Genomic DNA, 20,714 nt, shown 5'->3' on the forward strand with positions numbered 1-20,714 from the left:
TTTTGTTGAAGAATTTAGGTATTGAGGTGCTAAAAGCTATATAAATAATTAAGGGACTGGAGACACTTGGATGCATAATTCAATTGTATTAGACAAACAGATGAGATATGTTAGAGCAACAGCACCGGCAATAGATGGGAGACTTCTTCAGCACTACTAAAATACAGGGTTGAGAGAGTTACTGGTGTTACAACTGGGATGAATTACTGTGACCAGCCGAGATATAATAATGGTATGAATTATTGAATTGGCATCTTCCTGAGACAGCTTTGGTCACAGCCTTGCTATGTTCTGGAGATGATAGAAGGAGATTTGTGTGATGTAAATTTATAATCAAATGGTGTTCAGGATGAAAGATGACCTCCAAGGTTATGAACCTGAGCAGGAGACTGTATCATCACATGAAAAAGGGACAGTAAAATATGAAACATTCTTCAGTCAGTTGGAAGCCAAAGAAACTCTACTCTCTTACAAATTTAACTCTAGGAAAGTTTCAGATAGGCTGAGACAGAATGTGAGATACCAAGATAATCTTGCTTTGGGCAGCCAAGGTGAGGAAAGTAGATCTGTGCAATATCAGCTTAAACATGTTTCCTGAAATTATGCCTAAAGGAAGGATTAGCAACTAATTAAAATATTTGGGCTTTGAGGAACACAGGAACCCAAAACACACACACACACACACACACACACACACACACACACACACACACGGCACACTGCATTTGCCTGGGAAATAATTAGATAATTTGGGTCCCATATATAGTTAGAATCAGAGTATTTTGTTAATGTAGTAATGGTTTCATTATAACCCAATCAAAAGGATACCATTATTTTGTAAAGTGATCTGAAACATGTGCTTCTGACCCTGCTGACCAGAAGAGCTCTTTTCTTCTTCTGAGTTCATCTAGCTGTGCAGGAGGAAGCCAGACACAGTAGGAACACATTCTTTTGCCATCATTTCTTGACAAGCTGAGTGATGGAGATGGATCTGGGAGGCAGCATCTCCTTCCTGAAAACAAAGTAGCCTTTAAAAAGGGTTGTTAAACTGCTGTCTCATGTTTGATTATTCTGTCCTCAGTAAAGTCCTTTATTTTTTACTACTAACTGGTCATTTTTATGGATGACATTATTTTAGTCCGATGGCTGTTTCAAGAAACAATAGGTCAAAAGCAACAAACTGTACTATAGACCAGAACTGGGACTATTGAGAAAATTATTGCAAATAATAGACCATGGTCAGTTGTTGTGTCAGATGTCCAAGGAAATTTTAGGGTAAATCTCTTATAGACATATATTAATTTGATGTAATGTAATAGTAATTTATACCATCCAATAAGGCATTTTAATGTCTATACATAATTTCAAATTACATATGAAAAATACAGTAACTCAAATTAATGTATTTTTCTAACTTGTGATCAATTGCATTGCATTTCCTGGCTGTTAAAATTGTGTTTTATAGCATCAATAACAAACATAGTAAAATATAGTTCCTTATTAGGTCTGACATCTTTTTTTTTTTTTTTTTAAGAAAGGCAGTATCCTACAATTGTTATCTTCCAAGTTAGTTTCTTTTTAAAAATGACTTAATTATTCTTATACTGTGTAATAAAGTGAACAGACGGTATTGGCAAAATTAATTCAGAAAAAAATAACCACATAATTTTGCACTTTTATTTTCCTCTGTGACAACATAGATACATCAAAGAAAACTGAAAAAAAAATATACCTAGAATAAGGAATTATTATTACTTATAGGGTATCAGAAACAACGAATTGTAAGTTCCTCGGTTTATTGTGAAGATATTTAAATCACTGCTTTTATTTTTAAATAATTAATTATTTTTAGAATTTTATTACTTAAGTAGTAATTATTGAAACCTCATGCTCAAAAGAATTAGTGTTTAGATTGTCTGCATTCTTTCACCTCCACTGTGGACTATGTTTTCTTTCCCATAGTGTGCAGGGAGGCTCCCAGCTGTCCTCTTTCCCCCCTCTGCCATTCTCCAGCCTAGGAAGAAAATTAACTTTTTTACTTAGGAGGAAGGGAAATAATTTAGTAAAATAGCTTTTGGAGGGGTTTAGAAATTTCTGGCCTCTCACTAATTGGAGACTTGACTTTTATAAACACTAATTTTTAAATTATGTGACTCCAAAGGCTTATTCTGTATAATCCAAGAGTTGCTTGCATCATTATGTCATCTAGTGGAATAGAATATATGATTGTGACAGTATGAATAGCTCTGACATGTGATGGTAAAATAGCTTATGCAGTAGGCAAGCATCCACAAAATTCTCTTTACTTAAAAAAATCCAGAAGAGGAAAATGCATTTGGCAAAGGACACAGGATTCAGTACTTTTTATTATAGTTCACTAAACATTAACTTATACATTTTTAAAAGAAAATAAATCTTTCATTAAAATCTACTAATACTGACATGACATGACTTTTCCTGGCCTGTACAACTAGGGAACTTAGGGATTGTTCTCATAATTTTCAGTGAGCTTGTGTCCTGCACCCACCATGGTCAATGTCCATTGCTTCATGCTGAAACCTTACCTTTGTGGAGTGTGCAATCCAGTTAAGGAAAAAAAAATCTTACACATGAAAATACCAATAACAGAGCATGATAAGTGTTATGATAGAATTCATAATGTAGAATACGTTTTAAACTCTATACACTGAAAAGCAATTTCCCTGTTCACTCTTACCTCCCCCAGCCCCAAATATATAGATTCATGGTTAGAGTATTACCTTTTACTGGTGCGTACAGTAGTTTTGAATTGTAGAGTTGTGTGAGGACTCTTTTCCTCTATGCATTTATTAAGGGTGGATGACGTGCTCACCTCCTGCTAGCAAACATTTTCTAGATTGTCTGGTTTCTCAGAAACCCATGAATGAGCCTGGCAGTTGACATCTTTAAATTACTGATGACCTGTAGCATTAATCCTTTCACCTTGCTAAGGCATGCCTGCTCGGCCATAGTAATCAGGCTTTTTTGCTCATCATAATCCCATTAACAAATTGAAAGATAGAACAAGATTTTTTTTTTTTACCAATCCCTCTGACAGGAAGCAGTGCAAAGGGGTTATAATTATGGATTATGTCTTTTATAATACATTGGAGCAAGCACACATTAGCCTAATTAAAAACACAGTGTGAATATTCAACTGCATCGAGCTGCAAATGTTTAAGGGCTGTCTGTAACAGCTGAAAATATATTTTGGTCTATAGCAAATCTCGTCATGCTGTATGGAAAACTGAGTTCAAGAATTGAGGGTTGCACATTTTTGGGTTGGCAGATTTACTGAGACCTCATCACGTAAAACCCTTGCTAATCTGAGACTCAGAGAGACAAAGCATACCTGAATGAACCACAGGACTAGAAAGGAAGGCTATACTGATGTCTACTGATGTGAAGAAGTCAGATATTAAGCTTTACTAAACCTCCCAATCTGGCTTGGATACTTTTAGAAGAACCTACTAATGAATAGAAATCCACGAGAGACCTAGAAAGAAAGAAAATACTGCTTCAGCACCATAAGAAGCTACCCTATTGTCAACTTCAGAGATATTGGCTGGGAATCATAGAATTGTGGAGATAGATAAATATCTAAGGCAATAGTCTAACTTCTCAAAATTAGACAGAAAATCCAATAGGTGAAATGACTGGCCTAGAGTCAAGAGCAGACAAGGGACAGAGCTAGATTAAGACAGTGACAAACATTTGGTCAGGTTGCTCACTGCATAACTCTATGAAGTGCCAACCATGAAAACTACAATGAACAATCTGTAGAAACCCATGCAGTAGCCCTAGGTGTTTCCATGGTTCATACTATATTTCCTGGATCAATACTTTCTTAACATACCTCCTTTAAGTATTGAATTTTTTTCTTACTTCTCATAAGGATACTCTTCTATCTCTGACCTAAATTCCTTTTATTGACATTTAAACTGTATTTTCCTTGTTTTATGGAAGGTTCTTACTATCTGATAAAATGCTTTAAAATGTGTTATTGTACTATTGACCTCTACTGATAAAAACTCTTTCCCATTTTATATAAACAGTGATCCCTGGTCCAGAAAATGCACTGCTATGACTTAACTTTGGTGCACTGACATAAATATGTTCATCAATCCCCCTTACATCTGGATCAAAGCTAAATATAAGATCACTGAGTAATGATCAGTAGAAATATAATCTTGCCATGTAATACTATGTATGACAAGGATAACTAAATGTGTATGATACATGCTATCATCTGCCTGTGTTGGCAACAAGGTGACAGGGTCTAGGTTATGTCTTCAAATAGATTTTGGATCTTTCCTAAACATGTTTTCTAAACATAAAAATCATGCTGTACCTCTCTGTTCTGAGCTGCCATTTTCTTTCATGTGGATAACTTTAATAGATTACACGATGATCACCTATTTTTATAGTTGCCTACCTTTAACCCATTCTCCACACAGCAGTCATACAATATTCTTAAAACAAAATCCTTGTTATATATTCTTCCCTTTAAACTGTTTCAATAGCTGCCTAATACTGCTGAGACAGAGAGCAAACCCTGTCCCAGTGCTCTTGGAGCCAGGCCAGTTTGCCTGGCCATCTTTCTTTCCCACTTCTCCACCAAGATATTCCCTGTGTCAGCAACTTTGAGTCAATAATTTCCTCTTTCTGGAAAGCTTTTTGTCTTGTTTTTAGAATAACAAATGTGATTTCAACCAGGAATTCTTTCCCGTCTCACAACTGTGTCCAATATCCAAAGCAAGGCATTATGTCTTCTGTTTTCTGGGATTTTTTATAATTAATATATGTATTGTTATTATTAACTTAATATTTATTTCTTCCCCTAGATTAAAAGTTCCATGAAGTCCCAGACATGGCCTTCCTTTATCACTGTCCTGTTCCCATTAGAGTGTACAGTGCCTCCATATAACACATAGTAGACATAATAAGTATTGTGAGATGAGTGAATGAATGGCTGTTGGGTAGCATCTAATGTCAGCCATACACATTGGGTTAGAAATTAATTAAATCAAATCTCTTAGACTGCAGTGCTCTTGCACATCCTGTTTCATGTACTTTGAATAATCTTCTTTCTGCTTCACTTTAACTTCAGTTGAGTCTTCAGAGCCCAGTGCAAACATCATTTCATGATGATTTATAACCCCAGGCTAGTTCCCTCTATTGGACTCTTATGGTGTCTTCCATTTCCATTTATAAAAAAAAATTATGATAACCTTACATTCAATTGTGCAAATGTTTGATCATTATTTTGCCTGCACTTACACTTCAAGAGCAAAATTAACAGGTATTTGATTTACCTATATGCTAGGTTCTCAGGACAGTGCCTACTACATAGTAGGCCTTAAGAAAATGTTTGTGGAAAATGAAGTAGATAAAGGGTTAAAGATTAAGCAAGTTTCTTTACGGGATCAAGATGTCCATTATGGCCCAGCCAGCATGACTTAGTGGTTGAGCATCGACCTATGAACCAGGAGGTGACAGTTCAATTCCCCGTCAGGGCACGTGCCCAGATTGTGGGCTCGATCCCCAGTGTGGGGCATGCAGGAGGCAGCTGATCAGTGATTCTCTCTCATCATTGACGTTTCTGTCTTTTTCTCCCTCTTCCTTCCTTTCTGAAATAAATAATCCTATATAATAAAAGCCTGCAACCGAAAAGGCGGATCGATCAATACGACCAGAACAACCATGGCTACTCGCCCTGGCTGGCCCCGCCCCCCAGTGGGGACCCCCACCCTGATCAAGGGCTCTCATCAGGGCAGACCAGCCCAGCTGGCCCCCACCTGTGCACCAGGTCTCTACCCTATATAATAAAAGGCTAATATGCAAATCAACTGAATGGCAGAATGACTGGTCTCTATGACACACACTGCCCACTCAGGGGGCAGATGCTCAACACAGGGGGAGCACCACTCAGCCAGAAGCTGGGCTAATGGCTGGCAAATGCAGTGGCGGTGGTGGGAGCCTCTCCTGCCTCTGCAGCTGCACTAAGGATATCCAACTTCCAGCTTAGGCCCACTCCTTGTGGGAAACGGGCTTAAGCCAACAATCAGACATCACCCGAGGGCTCCCAGACTGCTAAAGGGTGCAAGCCTGACCGAGGGACCACCCTCCACCCTGAGTGCATGAATTTCGTGCACTAGACCTCTAGTAAATAAATAAAAAAAGTCCACTATCAAAAGTGTTATTATGATCATAATAGTGGTTACATGTGTGTGAATGTTTCTCTATTAACACTAACTAAAGTAATCCAGATTCAGAGGGATAATCCACTGTTTTATTGAATAAATATTCTTTTGACATATGAAAAAGCAAAACTATATTTTTATGTTGATTTATGGTTTTGCTTATTGACTCAGGCTCCTCAGAGATCTGTGGGTAGGGTCACTTCTTTTTGTTTAATCAGAATCCTCACATTTCAATATTCACTAACTTGTCCACTTGTCACACACATCCAAGAAAAGATAAAGTTTACAGGCAGATATATCCCACAAACACTCTGACAGCCTCTGTAAGGCCAATAGACAGAAAGGAAGCTGCCATCAGGTCATATTAATGACTTCATTTACACATGGCCTAAACAAGAAAACTAAGAAAGGCCATCTGGCTTTGATGCTGAGAAAATGCCCCAGGAGATCCTAATAAACCCTCCCTCAGTATTCTTTTCTCCAGGCTAAATGACCCAATTCTTCCAGGATTTCTTAATAGAGTTTATTCTAGAGTATGTACTACATTTCCTGGCCACTATTCCCAGTGGTGGCAATAAGTAGTTCCTTTTAAGCTGTGTAATTTTTTACTTCTTATCCAAAAGTAGGGTACATAAACACACAAAATCATGGACTATCAGAGCTTTAATGACATGTCAAGAACATGTAAGTGCATTTTCCCTTAAATAATGAGGAAACAGGCCTATAATGGCTGTCTGACTTGGGCAAGGTCTCCCCAATAGGTATAAATGATTGTCTCTCAGGTACTAATGAATATGAATATAGTGTCTCATAGCATGTTTCTATAAAGAAAATATATACTATGCACACACACACACACACACACACACACACACACATATATATATATATATATGTATGTATATATAATTTAAATATATATATATATATATTTAAATATATTTTATTGATTTTTTTACAGAGAGGAAGGGAGAGGGATAGAGAGTTAGAAACATTGATGAGAGAGAAACATCGATTAGCTGCCTCCTGCATACCCCCTACTGGGGATGTGCCCGCAACCAAGGTACATGCCCTTGACCAGAATCGAACCTGGGACCCTTCAGTCTGCAGGCCAACGCTTTATCCACTGAGCCAAACTGGTTAGGGCAAAATATACTATATTTTTTTAAATCCATCAGGATCTTAGTTTCCTGACTGCCATTTATTTGACAATGATATTTCTAATTATATCTGTATCATTTCTTAATGATCAGTTGTCTAAACAGTTAAACTGGTGCTATCAAAATTTGCCTGTGATTCTATTAAAGAGTAATTACTCTCCTCATATACTTATCTTCACTTACATATACATGCTGATAAGTCCTGGCTGTTGGAAAAAATACATATAGTAAATGTGGAGATGTAATTTTAGACATGTTAACACTCAAAAAGCAATCCTTCATATATTAGATGCTGTCTTCATTGTTTTAATTCAACTATTATGACATTTTTAGCATTGCAAGTAGTATTTAAAGATGAAATTTAAGAACTTTAGCGCTTTAAGTTCAGTAGCTCTTCACATGGCACTGAGCTAGTCCTTCAGAGAATGGGAGTGTGTGTAGAGATTCTTGTTGAGAGAATAGCCATCCAGGCAGAAATATTGGATAACCAGACTCATGACTGGTGGTCTAGTGTTCCTCTCGCATCCCCGAGCTCTTCCTTGTCAGCACCCCATCATAAATAGAACAGATTTTTCGTTGATAGTATTAAATAAGTGTAACAATTACATATGCCATTTAGTTTATGATTTATTCCACTGTTTCATGTAACTATATTTAAAATCATGATTGAGACCAGTTGACATAATATTATCGTGCACATAGAAATAATATACATTATAATCTTAAGATATTATATAATAACTATAATTCTAGTGAAAATAAAACATCCCAACTATAGGACTTCTTAACTCCCTTTAATAATTATTATTTCAGCCCGCAGCATGGCTTTGTGGTTGAGCATTGACATATAAAACCAGGCAGTCATGGTTTGATTCCTGGTCAGGCAGGGCACATGCCTGTGTTGCAGGCTTGATCTCCAGTGAGGGGCAAGCAGGAGTCAGCCGATCAATGGTTCTCACTCATAATTGATATTTCTCTCTCTCCCTCCCTCTTCCTTCCTCTCTGAAATCAATAAAAATGTATTTTAGAAAATAATTATTATTTCAAAAGCAAACCACAGAATATCCGAGATACTTCAAAACATGTAGAATTTCATGGAAATTGAAACAATGAGATACCACTTTGTACCTATTAAGATGGCAAAAGTTAAAAAGACTGAACATTTAAAATGTTGTGAACTATGTGGAGGAACTGAATCTCTCATACACTTCTGAGAGGTTAAATAATTCAATCACTTTGGAAATGACTTTGGTAGTTTCTTAAAAAGTTAACTCATTGTTTTGATTGTGATAATTGTTTCACAGCATATCTTCCTTTAGAATTTAAATTTATAATGCTTGTCAATTATGCCTCCATAAAGTTTACAAAATAAACTAAAGAGCTTTATAAAAGTGCATTATTATTAAACAAAAAAATATATGAGTCAATCAATTAGTTCAAGAAGTTAGCAAATGAAGCAATAATTTAGTCCTATTGAGGCAAAATAAAGTAAATAAATAAAATAAGACTGAAATAAAAGAAATATAACTTTTTGAAAATGAAAGTTGTTAAATAAACCAGAGATTCTTTATATAAAGAAAAAATATATAAACTTCAAAAGTGCATAACAAAGAAAATGTTAACTAAAACAAGTTTAAGAATTAACAAAAAAGAAGACGGCATAGTTTTAATAAGCTAGTCATAAAAAAGACATTTCTCAAGCCCTCTGAAAATAATGTTCTAGGTAAATGAAAATAACAAAATTGATACCAAAAGTGATTTTTAATAATGAAGGAAATATATAAATTTTTAATAAATTATTGTCATTTTTTTAAAAAATGAAGCCTATTTAGTTTGTCTTATTGGTGATTCCTTTCAAGCCTTTATAAAACATGCATTCCTGTTACATTTATACTATTTACAAACAAATTGCAAAGCAATAATAAACTATTGGTCAGGATCAAATAGACATATCAGTGGGAACATATACTTAAGGTATTCCTACTGAAAGAGACAAATAAAATAAGGCAAAGGCAAAAGGGAAAAGATAAGTGTACAAACTAAAATGAAAAGATTAAAGAAATATTTCAACTCTTTGAGAAAACTATACACTATAATTTCATATTCACTGAATTAACAAATAATAAAAAGATTGACCAAGTTTTGTGTTAGGTTGTGACAGTACAGGGACTCTAAGTGTGCTCTTATTTCACAATTAGAAACTAGTCTTGAGATTGTTAAGAAGGGTAAAAATATGAGTGTGCACATTTGTTCATAGTAGCACAGTCTATATTTGCAAAAGTTGAGCAAAAGACTAAAACCCTAATGGGCATTGTTTAGATAATTTATAGCATATTCATATATATCAGTGTGCTATGTAGCCACTAAGTCATGATGTAGATATATCTTTATTGACATGGGGGATATTTTCAAATTTCTAAGTGAGAAAAATAAGATTATATTTAGAAATTAGGGTTATTCTCATTTTTTTAATAGTGATTGGTATGTATATACACAAATTTAGACACCTACTTCTCTTTTTAAAAGATCTAAGAAATTTTAGAGAGACAAGGTGGTGGTTGTAAGATATTTCCAAGAAAGTTAACAGCATTATAGTAATTGATAAGATGGAGGCAAGAGTTTTTTTATTTTATTTTCTATACTTTTTTAGTCCTTTTTGTACTTTTTAGTCTTTAAAGAAAATAGTAGCTTAAAATATTATCTGGAGAAAACTATTTTATTTTGGGAACCTAAGGGGTTTAGTCTCTGAGTAAACTGGAGAAGTCATCTATAGTTCTGTCCACAGGGGGAAAGGATTCTGATTGTGATTTTGTGCCTCTTGTTAATCCATCCACAGAGCCAGCAAGAGAACATTTAGGAAAGGTAGTTTCCTAGTATGGGGGTAGAATGCAACTCAGGGGTTCCAGGAGACTGCTATCTGCTGATAAGGGATTGATGCTACACTACACAGTTCTCAAAATGCATCTGTGAGAAAACAGGAAAAAGAAAGTTAATTTTTTTTTCCCCTCAAACCATGAATTTACCTGGGTTTGTGAATACATGGCATTTACTGAAATTAAGTTCTTCAAGCCATTATTGATTGTAACTTATTGCTCCTCCTTTCTTTAAAATTCAATGAATGGAAGAGCATGGGAATTGGTAGCTACATGTAAGAAGTCAGGATGGCATGAGAAAAAAGTCTACTTGGAAGTCCATTAGGAGACCATAAAAGCTGCTTGCAGATTTGCATCCCATGGTTAAAAGGTTGCCTTTTTTTAGTAACCAATAATGACACATTCTGAACACAAGCCCTAAGCTAAAATCAGACAAACATTAAACATGATTATGGTGCTCCAGTTATAAAAACAGATGTGCGGGGAAGCACACAGTACAGGATGCTTCTTTGTTATCCTATTGATGTGGAGACCTGACCCACTTTACACACAATTAGGGAGCAATACAAAACAATGTGTGGTAGGTGTTCAGTGGTACAATTTAGTTAAGAAATGACTCCCAAGAAATAATAGGATGAAGCACAGAAGACTTCGTCCAAAAAATGGATCTTCCACAAGCCCTGTGGCCTCATATTTCCAAAAGAATAGCCCTACCACTCACCCAGAGAATGAACTGCTCTGGAATCCAGGGCTTAATTGCTGACTCCCTACTTCTTGCTTATGCCCCAGAGTTCATCAATAACAACTGAAAGCTCCATGTATCTCATCTTCATCGCCACTGCTATTACTTGAGTTCAGTTGTCTGTGAAGTCTTGCTTGAATTATTGAAGCAGGTGCCTAACTGGTATCCCTGCCTCTTGCTCTGTCCTCTTCTAATCTGTGTGATCTTTCTAAAGTGCACCTCTGAGCCCCCCAATCTCCTCCCTAAAATACTTCAGTGACTCCCATTTCCAACAGCATAATTTCCAAATCCTTTAGGATGACACAAATTTCTTTGTAATCAATCCTCTACACTTGTCTCTCCAGGCTCATCTTTGCTGGTCCCTTGACACTTCATCTCTTCATCCTGAATGATTTGCTATTCCCAGCACGTAGCAAACTCTTGTCACTGTGGGGCACTTCACACATTGACTTCTCGCACCTCCATTAGATATCCTCATGCTCCCTTTAATACCTGGTTAAGTTCACTTCATCCTTTAGAATTCAGTCTGGATGCCACCTCTTCCCAGAAGATGTTTTGTCTGACCTCATGTGTCAAGGATTGATAGTCTTCCATCTCTCCTATAACACCCCACATGTACCTCTGGTTTAGGGTCTGTCTCTGTAACAGTTTACATGTTTCCCCAGATGCTCTGTCAACTCTATGAGGTCAGGAATTACATCTTATTCATGGTAGTTTCCTAAGGCATATTTTTACCTTACATCCAATAGATAGGATGATGCTCAGCCAACTGAGCCACACTAGCCAGGGCCCCACATTCTTAATGTAAATTAGACTGAATTCCTACCAGTGTGCTAACTCAATATGCCAATCAGAATTACAGCTGATAAAATAGTCTACATTGTCCATTGCAAGTTTTTCTGTATAAGTCATTAGAAGATTCTTGAGATCAAAATCTGTTATTTTACATTCTATGTTGTGCCAAGCATTGTATTAAGCCCTCAGTAGTTACATTCATGAGAGGATATGGACTTGAGTTCATGGGTAAAGGGTTAATTTGTTCTTCAAAAGCAGAAGTATGGGTTCAGGAATACAGACAGGCCCAAAGCACCAAACTCTACATTTCATAAATTTAGGAAAGTTTTTCAAAAGAAGCTTAATGCACAAGACTTGACATTTTATTAATAATTTCTTTCTTGGGAGATTCATGCAGCCCAGGCTGTTTTCAATTCTTTCAAGTCCTCTCTTCTACTGATGCAGTTAGAGCAGCAAATTCAAAATAAAGCTAAAAGAAGCCTGACGCACAGCCTCTGGACAGTCATTTTTAGAGTTTATGAGTACCTGCAAATGGTCAGTGAGCTGGTGGTAGCATGATTGATTCTATTTTTAACAGTTGACTTCGTCAGAATCAATGGGATTGACCAAACCAATTGTCAAGTCAGCAGCAACAAGAGCCTGGCCACACTGAAAGTCTATTTATGTAGCCCCTGGCTCCAGGTGGGCATACACCTCCAACAAAGCCTTGAGACAGGTAATAGATCTCCTAGCTCTAAAGGTGCCCAAACTCTTCTCTCAGGGCCAGCTGACCCTTTTACCATAGAAACTTAGTGGATGAAAGACCCAAAAGCAAATTATGCAGCTCTTTAGCACCCTCTGGTGTCTAGTCTTCCAAAAACCCCAAATTCTCCTGGATTTTAAAAATTTAACTGATCATTCCTGCCAAAAGCTATGTACCGCCTGTGATGTTCAGAAGTCCAGAAGGAAACTTTCTTTAACCTGACTTCACCATCCATGTTGGCTAAAGAATACTACTAATGGGAAAAACTTTTCCTCTAGTATCTAATTAAGGAGAACGAGTATCACCTAGGGAGAACATTTTTACATCTTGATAATATAAAAATTGCCTGCTTCAACATCTGAAATGTATATTGGGTTATACAATGTAAAATTTTCTAGAACATGATTTGTTTATAATGGAATCATTAACTATTTGAAGTACTTCAATAAGAGGATGGAAGGGGTAGATAAAGGGGTATTAACCAATCTAGCATATTGATTTTTTTTTCTTAAGACTCCTGCTTCCTATGCTTATCTATTGGAAAGTGTCATAAAAGAGAAATGCTATAGAATGGTAATCAGATCTGGGCTTGATTCTTCTTTTCAAGTTGAAGTGTGACCTTGGACACCTCAAAATCTCTATGAACATGTTTTCTCAACTATAAAACAAGAATATAAGCATAGGTCTTCTTTGTCATCTTGAGGAAAAATAATGGAAATTTAAGATCCTCTGAGGTTGTCAGGGTTTGGGTTTCCATATTACCCACAGAAGACAGAAACAGAAATTTCATTATCTACTTGCATAAGTTTAAATCTTTTCATAATAAAAAAAAAAGTTAAATGACTTGCTGTTGGAATCAATTTTCCATGTTCTCCTGAATATCAAATTAATCAGACTCTATAGCAATTCTGAGAACCTAAGAAGAATGGCAAATTTTCACTTTAGACTCCCCTGTGATTAGATGCTTTAAAATAAGCACTGGTAGTTCAATAAACTTTCCCCTTTTTTTAGAGTGGCCTTAAGCAATGTATGAGAAGAAGTGAATTAGAGAGAGGGATTTCTGCAGAAAAGTGCCAAATGTTCTTCATATGTTTTTATTATAACTGTGCTCACTTATTAAGATCCTACTCGGAACCAAGAGTTTTAGGTACCTCATTTTATTTAATCCTCCTAACGTTCTTGCAAGGTAGAATTTATTATTCTCATTTTGTAGAAAAGGAAACTAAGCCTCCAAGATACAAAGCAATTTGTCCCAGTTAACACACAGCCTGTGGAGCTGATATTCAGACTGACTTTGTCTGAACCCAAGCTGCTTTTCTTTCCACTGAAGAAGCCTCTTTTCATTTAGGGAGCAAAGGAGGCAAGAGAAGGAATGCCTAAACCCACTGTTCTGACAAAGCCGTTCAAAATATCTTTTGTTAACAACAGATGGTTATGCAAAGTCCCAGAGGCAGGCAACCCAAGGTCCCTGCTTTGTCTCCCTGGCCATGAGGGGCTTGCAGGCTTATGAGGGACCCTTCCCGCTCAGTAAGGCATAGTCTATAATGAAGCAGCTCTGCTCATTCATTCACCTTTCCACAGATTTTAGCTGAGCATCTACTGCATGTCAGGTTCTTCCAGGACTATACAATGAAACTGGAGTCGTTTTAAAATTCTTTATATGTCAGAAGAAATATAACAGATGCCTTCAACTAAGAAGTAAGGAAAGCCTTGCTCATCCCCTTCTGAGGATCCATAAAAGGTCAGCATAGTGAGAGGAATTTGTGCCCACATCCACCTGCTCTTTAGCCCCTACACCCAAGGAAGCTCTTAGTTCCCAGTCTGTCAGGAAGTGAGCTTCAGATAGAAAAAGAGAGTTGGAATGTTTCCACAAACAGGGAAATTCTGTTGCCAACAGTGTATAGAATCATGGTTCAGTCCCTGATGTATTACTGAGAAGTCTAAACACCTGCCTGGGTTTCAGATGGTCTCTCTACCCTACCTCTTGAACTAGCACATCTCGCCTTAACTCATCTGAGAGATCTGGGTAGCAGGACCGATGTTCTAAGGCCAAAGAGGGCCTACTCGCTATAAAACCTCTGTGGTTTTTCTTGGTAAGGAGAAAATTAAACAGGTGTCTGTTCCCTGATATTGCTTTTCCATTAGCATTCATTTCCCTCCCTGGATGTTGAAAACATGTGTTTCATCATCTGGGACAGAAGGAATTGAAAGGATTTCTCCACTGTTTCCTCCAGCCAGGGCTGCTTATATGCCATACTGGGCCTTTGGAAAAGAAGCCAGTTTGTCATTGAGAAAACTGTGGGAGGAGGCAAACCAGGCAGGACCTGAGCAGTGGGTTGGAAATTCTTGGCACTGTGGGGCTTCAGCATTTTCAGAGTTGAGAATTCTTTCATGACTTGCAGACCTAGAAATTAGAGACTACAGGGGGAAAGAAAGAGAAGGGCAGGTTAACAGGGCAAACACAGATAGGATGTTCAGAATGGAATGCACAAATGCAAATGCAAGGACAGTCTCCTCCTGCAAAGCTCCAGAGACATGGAGCACTCAAGCTTTTCGAAGAGCAAACAATGTTATCACATTTATTTATTTTTTCTTTGTACTTTTCTTAGCTTAAACTAAGTCCCTACACATTTTTCTAGTTCTTTATTTCAGAATTGCTGGATTTTACTGTGTTTGAGGGGGAAAAAGGAACTATAAACCTAAATTATGGCCAATCAGATTGTACTCACAGCTCAACTGCCAGACAAATTGCAGCTCATGAAATTTGCTATGGGTCAGGAGACTGAGTAATTTTATTTTAATCAGTCTTATTTGAAGCTGGAATGCCATTGAAGCAAGCCCTCTGAAGAGGATTTCAGAGGGGATGTAGACTGGTCATTTTTTCTCTCTTTTCCTCAGCCCCCCAACTCCTTTTTTTTGTTTTATTTTGTTTGTTTTTTGTTTGTTTGTTTCAGGTCTCTGGGAGATAATGAGAAATAAAAGTTGAGATGCTTAAATTTTATTTCAGTTCTAAAGGAAAGCATGTCCAGAGCTTAATTAGCTTCAGCCTTTCTTGCAATGCAGGGTTCAGCTGTCCAAATCCTGTCCCCAGCATTCATTTACACAGCAATGTCCCAGGTGGACCAGGACCCTGAGAACCGCAAATGCTCTGCTGATCTGCAGGCCTTGCCTTCTGTTCGGATTCCTGGAACATTATTCCATGTCACAGGAGGCCTCCCAGGCTGCTGCTAAGTTGGATGGACCCATATCTCCACAACACAGCTGCCTCCTCAGCAAGGGGGACCCAATAAGGCCTTTCAGAGTCATTGGAGGATGGGATAGAAACAGCATTCACGCTTCTCAGCAATCCTGGGGATTTGTAATGGGATCTTTGCCAGAGCTTAGACCACAGGATCAGACCTCAAGAGAGGGGCAGGCAAATGGTTGCTGCATTAGGTCAAGAGGCCAGGTCAGGTTGTCACCCACTCTTCCTCTGACTTTGAAGCCCAGTTTGTAGAAGGTTCTATACAAGGTGAAATGTGTGAGCAGGGACAGTCTGCTTTCCAAGAGAGAGCAGTTAGTAACAGCCTAACCTGGTGTTATACATTAACTCACACTATGTGGAGTCCTGCATAGGATAGTTTTGAAAAGCCACCACCTTTCCATGTGTACCCAAGGTGCACAAAATTACTTCTTGTGTGAGTGACTAAAGGCCTAGAGCAGTCTATGACTTTCCTCTTCTTGATCATGCTTGTTTTTCTTTATAGTTTTCATCTTAAGTTTATTCACTTTCCTTTTTAGGCCGAAAAAAATTGATACCATTAGTTAAATTGATACCTTTAGTTAAATTGATACCATTAGTTAAATAATGATAGCACAATAACTCTGGCAAACCAAGAAATGAAGAAACACATAATAGACCAGTTTGACATTGTAGGAAGCTTATCCATTTACTCATGTGTTAAATTAATCAAGAATTATTAGCTTCTATTTCAGGCCAAATACAAAGGATAGAAAAATAAGAAGACATTATGATCTCAAGTAGTTGAGGCTTCGAGTGACCAATTGTCTGAGGTGGTGTGAGGAATAGCTGTGCTCTTGTGCTGGGATGAGACAGAAAATGATGACAGAGCCAGCTGGAGAGAGTCCATTCTACCACAAATGAGAATAGACAGCCTGGTCCAGTAAGGTAATACCTTTGATAGTAGTATTAGCTAACCCTTAGTACTTACTATGTGCCAGGAACTATGTGCTTTACATATGTTACCACATTGTCACTGATGTGGACACTCCCATCTTATACAAAAGAAACTCAGTCACACGGTGTCTGTAACATATTCAAGGTCAGCCAGGTAGTGAGGAGCCGAATCAAGATTACAATTCAGATGGTCTGACTCAAATGCATGTAGGTCAACTATTCCACTCTTTCTGTTCAGCATGAAAGAATGGTAAAGCAGGGTCAGAAAGAATTAGGAAGAGATTGTAGATACTTAGTGAGCGAAGTCTTTCAGCAGCTACCAAGTTCTCAATAAGAACTTCAAGTTCTAAGAGAGACTGGCAAGTGTGAGGCAGAGCATTGGCCCCAGAGGTAACTTGGGCAGGACTCAGCAAAACATTTCCGACCCAGGTAGCACAACTGAGAGTCAAGGTTACTCCTGGCAACTGAACTCCATGAGAACAATGTAGAATTACAATTTTGAATGAGGGTACCTCATAAAGCTACATTTGTAGAAAGTCAGACTTGTTGGTGAGTCAAGTACTTCCATCCACCGAGTCATGCCTGTGGTCAAGATGAATGCAGATGAATGTGGCATACTAGAGAATACTGACTTAATGTCAGCCATGGTATAGTTCTCCAAACACCTGCATCAGGGATTCTGAGATTAAAAAAGATCCCTAGGCCTTTGTTGAATTAAAATTGCTGAGGAGGAATTCAGGAGACTTCATTTTATAATAAATCCTCTACACATTTCATATGGACACTGAAGTTAGAGAACTGAGCTCAACTTTCAGGGAGGACTCAAAGAACATTGGCAATGGGGATGGGGTGTCTACAAAGGCTAAAAACAGAGACTCTAGCGCCAGGTGTGATGAGGTGGGCTGGAATGGATACTCCACTGGGCAGGACTGTTGCAATTGTCATATCTGAAAAGTAATTCAAATTTGCTTTGAAAACCAAATACATTTTAAAAGAAAATATAACACTGACTTACACATCTAGCCTTAAGTTCCATTTCTAGGAAGCATTAAATCATTGTATTCTTGACATGATTCTAAAAAAATAAACTTTCTTACGTATTTTAAAGGAGCTCAACTTGTAAATTTGTCTAAATCCTCAAAGGTAAAGTCCAAATATTTACTCCTTAATGAGTGAATTAGAATAGCCATCTCTACATTAAACCCACCTATTTTTAAGCTTAATTGGGACTCCCCTGAAACTAATAATGGTGTATCTAATAAGCTCTTCTAATTTTCACTTAATGCTTTTGCCCCTTTATCTAAAGCCTATTATAATAAAGAGAAAAGAAAGATAAACAAACCAGAAAAAAAAATCAGCTTATCCAAGAACCATTTTTTCTTTATGCATTTATATTTTATCAGGGAAGACATACAGTTTGTGCTAAAACGGTTGTTTAAAAACAAAAGTTTTTCAGTTTTTTAAGAAATTGATTTTATCACAAAGCAAGTAATTATCACAAGCATTTAACAGTAACTTAAATGATTTCTCGACTTCATTTGTAAACTCCCGAAGGATGCATTTGTTTGCTGGAGTCTGAGCAGACATTGCAAAATGTATGATCCTCACTTTGTATTTCCCCAGCATCCCCAAGTCAGCCTTCCCTCCAAAACCTGACTCACTGCTCTGATGTGCTTTGTTGACTGAAAACATTCTCTACATAAACCTCATGGAGTTAGTGCTAAGTTTCTGCAGTGAACGCATTTTTCATGATTAAAAGTCATAGCATGCTTCTCGTCTGGGGAACAGAGTTCTAGAGCAGTCTTCAGTTATGAGCTCCTAAGTCATAAACAGTTTTAAACTTTGATTCACTTCAAAATACATAGGTTTAGCACCAAAATTGCGGTACTATGAATTTTGTACTAATAATTTACATTAAGGCTGGGATTTGATATAAAACAAAAAAAAAAAGGTAAAGAGATTAGCCAAAGAACATATATGCATAATCCATAAACACAGACAGTAGTGCAGTGATGGCCAGAGGGAAGGAAAGGGAGGGGAGAAATGGAGACATATGTAATAGTGTCAACAATAAAAATAAAGGGAAAAACAAATGACCTTACAAATGTAATTTTTTGCAACCTTTGCACACAAGCAAGACTTTCCAGACATACCTGTTTCAGCCAGAGCATCAGTAGGAAACAGATGGTATACTCAGATTACAGTAATTCCAGGAGGATCTGACACTAAGGTGTGGGCTGGTACAGAGGAAGCGTAAGTTGTACAGGAACCTGGGATTTGCACTTGGGAGCTGTTACCGCCCCTAGGCCTGAAGGACAAGGAGAGGAAGAAGTTACCAGGGCCCAGAAGCACAGTGTTGTATTAAACAAGCCCCCAAAGAAGTGATCTTTGGTTGAGGCACAGATATTGCAAGGAAACCTGAGAGGGAAGGAGTCAGGTAATAAATGCCTCATCTCCTTCTCCCTCTTCCTTCTTTCCCATCTGCTCCGGAGGCTTTTTATCAATTAAACCCAAATAGAAACCAGAGGTCCTGGGAGCTTCTTAACGTGGTCCATATGGATCAGTCAGCCTTGCAGGACTGAGAGAGGAGGCAGAGGAGAGGGGTTACAGAGGCAAATTGAAGATATTTGGCATAACCTGCAGCACCATGGTACTGCTGTGTGTGAGACATTGGTTTCAATACCTACTTCGAATGTGCGTTACTTTAGGCCAGTGGTCAGCAAACTGCGGCTCGTGAGCTACATGCGGCTCTTTGGCCCCTTGAGTTTGGCTCTTCCACAAAAGACCGACTTCTGCTCATGGGCCACGAAGTTTCAATCGCACTGTACATGCGCGCCTGCACATGGTATTTTGTGGAAGAGCCACACTCAAGGGTCCAGGGAGCTGCATGTGGCTCGCAAGCCACAGTTTGCCGGCCACTGCTTTAGGCCAATTAGTGGGGCTCACTACTCCCTTGCAGGGCTTAAATGAGAGAATATACTAGTATGCACATCACTAAGCCCAGTGCCTAGAGTAAAGGAAGAACTCAAGGAAGATGAGTTTCTTTTTTAATATATTTTATTGATTTTTTACAGAGAGGAAGGGAGAGGGATAGAGAGTTAGAAACATCAATCAGCTGCCTCCTGCACACCCCCTACTGGGGATGTGCCCGCAACCAAGGTACATGTCCTTGACTGGAATTGAACCTGGGACCCTTCAGTCAGCAGGCTGACTGACACTCTATCCACTGAGCCAAACTGGTTAGGACAGGAAGATGAGTTTCTTACTCTACAGTCACTTGCCAACTGGTTTTCCATAACTATTTGTATTTTTCTCTCTGGTTTCTCCTTTGACAGACATCAGATACACACAAAGGGACTGTCTTACTTTCTGAGAAAAATATGAAGGCACTTTTTAAATAATTAAACCCACAGCTTTAGCTTCTTTAGATCAATTCTAAACTAAATGAATAAACCATCAATGGGACAATAATTTTCTAATGATATATTTAATAGAACTGCATCCAATCAGACACAATTTGACAAATTTGGACTTTTTTCAGTATGTATTTTCTATAGTAATTGATAAGAAATGTTTCTCAGAAATTACTGTTTTGTAATCAACTGATATCAAGTCTCTTAAAATATATTATCTCTGATATCTTCTAAATAGCAAAAGTGAATAAGTATATATTTGTTACTCTTCACAGATGAGAAATCTGGAGCTCAGAGAGATTACAGGACTATAAATAATAAAACCAGGGCCACAAACATAAAGTCTGAGATGTAATTTTAACATTTATCCAAATTCTGATTAAAAACTTGCTGTGAGTGAATCAGTGCTAGGCACAGAGGTTAAGGAATACAGTAAGACTTCATCATCCTCCCTCAACTAACATGTTCCCAACTCTTTGCTAGGTACTGGGTGACTTCTAAGAATAATAATGCTTTCAGCCTAAACAATGGTTTAATTTTACTTGAATCTGGAATCTTGTTTATTTATTCAATATTTATGTATAATTGATG

Source organism: Myotis nattereri (genome assembly GCF_964212035.1).
Source record: "Myotis nattereri genome assembly, chromosome: 8".
In the NCBI taxonomy this organism is placed as follows: Eukaryota; Metazoa; Chordata; class Mammalia; order Chiroptera; family Vespertilionidae; genus Myotis; species Myotis nattereri.